Consider the following 6,000-nt stretch of genomic DNA (forward strand, 5'->3'; position numbering starts at 1 on the left):
GAGTAAAAGGAGAGAGAATACCCGATTGTACGGCGGAAGCTCGATTAAAACTCCGTTATTCAAGGCAAAAATCCATCATATTAGGAGTCACAATGGATGAGCACAAAATATATACAAAAGGAAATTTAACTAACACATTATCTACAAGAAAATTTTGGTTTTTAATGGGATTGGACTTTTTGGGAAAAAATTTGGTTTTGTTGGGAGACATTTGGTTTTGATGGGAAAAAGACAAATTTTGGTTTTTAGGGAAACATTTGGAAAACTTTTTGGTTATTTAGGGAAAGAGTGGACCAGTTTAGTCCACGTAGACCGGGTCCTCCAGGTTGGTTGTTTCATTGTCGGGTGGAAATGGCTCAAGGAATGGTTTTAATCTCTGCCCGTTGACTTTGAAAACGTTCTTGTTGGAGACATCCTCCAGCTCTACAGCTCCATGAGGAAAAACTGTGCGTACTAGGTACGGACCCTTCCATCTGGAACGCAGTTTTCCTGGAAAAAGATGTAATCGGGAGTCATACAGCAAGACTTTCTGACCAAGAGTGAAGGATTTGCGCAGAATACGCTTATCATGAAATATCTTCATCTTTTGCTTGTACAGCTTGGCACTGTCATAAGCCTCATTTCTCAATTCTTCCAACTCGTTGAGTTGAAGTTTCCTTTGAATTCCAGCTTCGTCCAGAGAGAAGTTCAGCTCTTTGATTGCCTAGTAGGCACGATGTTCTAATTCCACAGGTAGATGGCACGGCTTTCCATACACTAGACGATAGGGGGACATGCCAATTGGTGTCTTATAAGCTGTTCTATAGGCCCACAAAGCATCATTCAATCTCAATGACCAATCTTTCCTGGACGGGTTGACCGTCTTCTCCAGAATGTGCTTAATCTCCCTATTAGAAACTTCCACTTGTCCACTAGTCTGAGGGTGGTACGGAGTAGCAACCTTGTGAGTTATTCCATACTTGCGTACTAAAAACTCGAAGTGCCTATTGCAGAAATGTGAGCCACCGTCACTGATGATAGCTCTAGGGGTACCAAAACGTGCAAATATGTTTTCCTTTAGAAATGAAAGTACCACCTTGTGGTCATTTGTTCTGGTTGCTATGGCTTCTACCCACTTAGAAACGTAATCAACTGCGACTAGGATGTACAACTTGCTGTCAGACATGGGAAATGGACCCATGAAGTCTATCCCCCAAACATCAAAAATCTCCACAATCAAAATGGGGTTCAATGGCATCATGTTTCTCCTCGAAATGCTTCCTAGCTTTTGACAGCGTTCACAAGCAACACAATAATCATGGCAATCCTTGAACAATGATGGCCAATAGAATCCACACTGCAAGATCTTTGCAGCGGTTTTCTTGGCACTGAAATGGCTTCCACATGCTTGGTCATGACAGAAAGATATCACATCTTTCTGTTCGGTGTTGGGGACACATTTCCTAATGATTTGGTCCGGGCAATACTTAAACAAATATGGGTCATCCCAAAGGAAATGTTTAACTTCAGCCAGGAATTTAGAGCGGTCTTGTCTCGACCAACGTGAGGGCATCCTACCTGCAGCGAGGTAGTTAACAATATCAGCAAACCAAGGAAGGTCTGAGATAGACATCAGCTGTTCATCTGGGAATGATTCTCTAATCAACTCAAATTCATCAATAGACTCTAAAGTTAATCTAGACAAATGATCAGCAACCACATTCTCACAACCTTTCTTATCACGGATTTCGAAATCGAATTCCTGTAATAATAGTATCCATCAAATAAGGCGAGCTTTAGCATCCTTCTTGGAAAGAAGATACTTCAAAGCCGCATGGTCTGTGTATATGATGATCTTAGACCCTATCAGATAAGATCTAAACTTGTCTAATGCGAAAACGACGGCAAGCAATTCCTTCTCGGTAGTTGAATAATTGAGTTGGGCATCATTAAGGGTTTTGCTAGCATAGTATATCACATATGGTAGTCTATCAACTCGCTGTCCTAAAACAGCACCAACAGCATAATCAGAGGCATCACACATAAGTTCGAACGGAAGCTTCCAATCGGGTGGTCGGACTATAGGAGCGGTGGTGAGAAGGGTTTTTAATTCCTCCCATGCCTTCACACAAGCAGCATCGAAATTGAAGGCAACATCTTTGGAGAGAAGACTGCACAGAGGTCTGGAGATTTTGGTGAAATCTTTGATGAATCGCCGGTAAAAACCAGCATGACCTAGAAATGATCTGATCTCCTTCACAGAGCAAGGTTGTGGTAGATGTTGAATGAGGTCAACTTTAGCTTTATCCACTTCAATTCCTTTTTCTGAGATGATGTGTCCTAAAACTATTCCTGAATTCACCATAAAATGGCATTTTTCCCAATTTAGAACAAGGTTCTTTTCTTTACATCTGGATATCACGAGGGCAAGATGCTTCAAACATTCGTCAAACGAGGAACCAAAAACAGAGAAATCATCCATAAAGATTTCGAGAAAACTATCTATCATGTCAGAAAAAATGCTCATCATGCAACGCTGAAAAGTAGCAGGTGCATTACACAACCCGAAGGGCATACGTCTATAAGCAAACGTCCCAAATGGACACGTGAATATAGTTTTTTCCTGATCTTCTGGAGCAATGTGAATTTGGTTATAACCGGAAAAGCCATCTATAAAACAGTAGTGACTGTGTCCAGACACACGTTCTAGCATTTGGTCAATGAAAGGGAGCGGGAAGTGATCCTTCCTTGTTACTGTGTTCAACTTTCTGTAGTCGATACATACTCGCCATCCTGTGGTTGTACGAGTAGGGACTAATTCATTCTTGTCGTTTTGAACTACAGTAATGCCTGACTTCTTAGGCACAACTTGAATGGGACTAACCCATTTGCTATCGGGAATTGGGTATATGATACCCGCTTCAAGTAGTTTCAGGATCTCTCCTTTGACTACATCTATCATGTTAGGATTAAGTCTCCTTTGCATTTCCCTCGATGGTTTGGCATTCTCTTCAAGGTTAATGTGGTGCATGCAAATGGTGGGACTAATTCCTTTGAGATCTGAGATGGTCCATCCTAAGGCCTCTTTGTGTTCCTTAAGTACTTCTAAAAGCTTACTTTCCTGTTCCGTGTCTAAACATGATGAAATAATGACGGGTAAAGTATCAGAAGAACCTAGGAATGCGTACTTCAACGTACTAGGCAATGTTTTCAATTCAAGCTTGGGTGGCTCAACAATGGATGGAATGAGCTTGGAATCAGAGAGTAAGGGTGGTTCCACTTCATATTTCCTTTCAGTGACGTCCATTTGAGGTACAGATTCGAGCAGAGATAGGACGTCACTACAGTATGCATCATCATAGGAATCTGGGTTAAAGTTCTCCATACATGCTTGAAAGGGGTCGACGGATAGAATGTTAGTCAATGAATCTTGCATTAATCCTTCAATCATATTAACTTCATGCACATCATCATCATCAAGATTCACAGGTTGTTGACTAATATCGAACACATTCAATTCTACCGTCATGTTACCAAAAGACAGTTTTAACACTCCATTCCGACAGTTGATGATCGCGTTGGACGTAGCCAAGAAAGGACGTCCTAAGATGACAGGAATGTGACAGTCTGGGTTTTGTACAGGTTGAGTGTCTAAGACAATGAAGTCTACGGGAAAATAGAATTTGTCAACCTTGATCAAAACGTCTTCGACCACTCCACGAGGAATCTTGACAGATCGGTCTGCCAGCTGTAGAGTGATAGATGTTGGTTTCAACTCCCAAGACCTAACTGCTCATAAACAGAATATGGCAGTAGGTTAACACTTGCACCTAGGTCTAATAACGGTTTATTGACCGTGTGTTCTCCTATAGTGCAAGAAATTGTTGGACATCCTGGATCCCTAAACTTGGGTGGAGTTTTGTTCAGAATGATGGAACTCACCTGCTCAGCTAAGAAAGCACGTTTTTGCACATTGAGCTTGCGCTTTTGAGTACACAAGTCTTTGAGGAATTTGGCATAAGCAGGGATTTGCTTGATTGCTTCAAGAAAAGGAATGTTGATGTTGACTCTCTTGAACAGATCTAACATCTCATTGTAATGGGTACTTTTCTGTTGATAGATCAATCTTTGAGGAAATGGGGCAACAGGAGAATGAGTTGGCAAAGGGACATTCACAGCAGTAGAATTGTCAGGATTTCCAACTTGCTCAGATTCTTTGATTTTCTGGGGTTGTGGAGACAGCGTGGAATTTGTATCAGATTCATTAGGTTCGCCCACGTTGTTCTCGATGACTTTACCACTTCGGAGGGTGGTAATGGCATGGACTTGATCGGGTGAGGTTTCAGTGCAGGATGTTGTGCCTGTTTGAAATATCCTCTTTGGATTTTGTTGGGGTTGGCTCGGAAGTTTACCCTTTTCTCTCTCACACATTTGATCCATCTTTTGATCTAGATTTTTCTGACTTTGCATCAAACTCTGGAACATTTCCTCTAGGGTGGATAATCTCTTGTCGGTATTGTGTTGAGGATATGATTGTTGTTGAGGGTTTCTCGGGTGTTGATAACCTTGATTGTTCTGATATCCCTGATTGTTTTGATAGCTCTGATTGGGTTGAGATGGTCCTCCTTGAGTGGGTCTTTTTGACCATGAAAAGTTAGGGTGGTTTCTCCATCCTGGATTGTAGGTCTGTGAATAAGGGTTATGCTCTGGTTTTTGAAACATGGCATGTGCCTGTTCAAGCCTAGATTCCTGGACTGCAAGCAAATCGGGACAATTTTGGAATTGATGGTTGGGATCGTTACAAGCGGCACAAACAGACGAAGCGACATGTTCTCGGAGAGTAGTGGTGGAAGGTTTTGAATTTTTATGTAGTTCTAACTCTTCTAATCTCCTAACTATTGATGCCATGTTTGCTCTTCCCTCGAAATCCGCTTCAATCCTAAAAGACTTTGCTTCGGATGTAGTCTTTTTGGTTTCACGGATGGATTCCCACTGTTGCGTCTTTTCAGCTACTTCAATCAAGAAGTCCCAAGACGCATCAGCAGTTTTGTCTATGAATAGACCATTACACATCGACTCAACCGTTGTTCGGGTGGACACATCTAGACCTTCATACAAAATTTGCACAAGTCTCCATTTTTCAAAACCATGATGGGGACATTGGAGCAATAATTCATTGAATCTCTCCAGGTATCTAGCTAAGGTCTCACCTTCTAATTGCACAAAGCTATTCAGACTTTGACGAATTGTCGCAGTCTTGTGGTTCGAGAAAAACTTTTTGAAAAACTCCTTTATGAGGTCATCCCATGTCATGATGGATTGAGGCTGTAAAGCATAGAGCCAGGCCTTTGCCTTATCTTTCAGGGAGAAAGGAAAAAGCCTTAACTTTAGGGTTTCGTCGGACATTTGAGTGAAACGCAGAGTTCCACAAATTTCCTCGAATTCTCTCACGTGGTGGTACGGGTTTTCATTCTCAACACCTCTAAAAATAGGAAGCATCTGTATTGTGCTTGATTTCAGCTCATAATGGCCATTAGCCTCGGGTAGCACAATACAATAAGGTTGACTGGCTCTAGTTGGGTACATATAATCCTTGAGGGTACGGGGTTCTCCCATTGTTTCTGGTTGATCTGGACTGTCTCCCTCAGAACTTAGAATTTCGATAGGTTCGTCTGGGTTAATTCTAACAAGTCTGTTTGGTCTCTGTAGGTCACAATCATGTCCTAGTAGGTACCTTAACTAACATGTTGGTCAGACAGAGCAATCGGAAACAATTTGGCCCACAAGGGTTATGAAGATTTGGTTTTGAATGGGTGTTGGACTAACAAGGGATTTTGGTTTTTGGTTTAAAATTGGGCTTTGGAAAATTTTTTGAACTAAACCTAGCATAAATTAGCACAACTCATAAAAGAAAATAAAAACAATAATAATAATTAAGACAAGCCCATAAAAGAAAAAAGAAAAATAAAAGAAAAATAAAAAAAACAAAAAAATAATTACAGTCCCAAATATAAAAAAAAA

Source organism: Papaver somniferum, chromosome 11 (genome assembly GCF_003573695.1).
Source record: "Papaver somniferum cultivar HN1 chromosome 11, ASM357369v1, whole genome shotgun sequence".
NCBI lineage: Eukaryota > Viridiplantae > Streptophyta > Magnoliopsida > Ranunculales > Papaveraceae > Papaver > Papaver somniferum.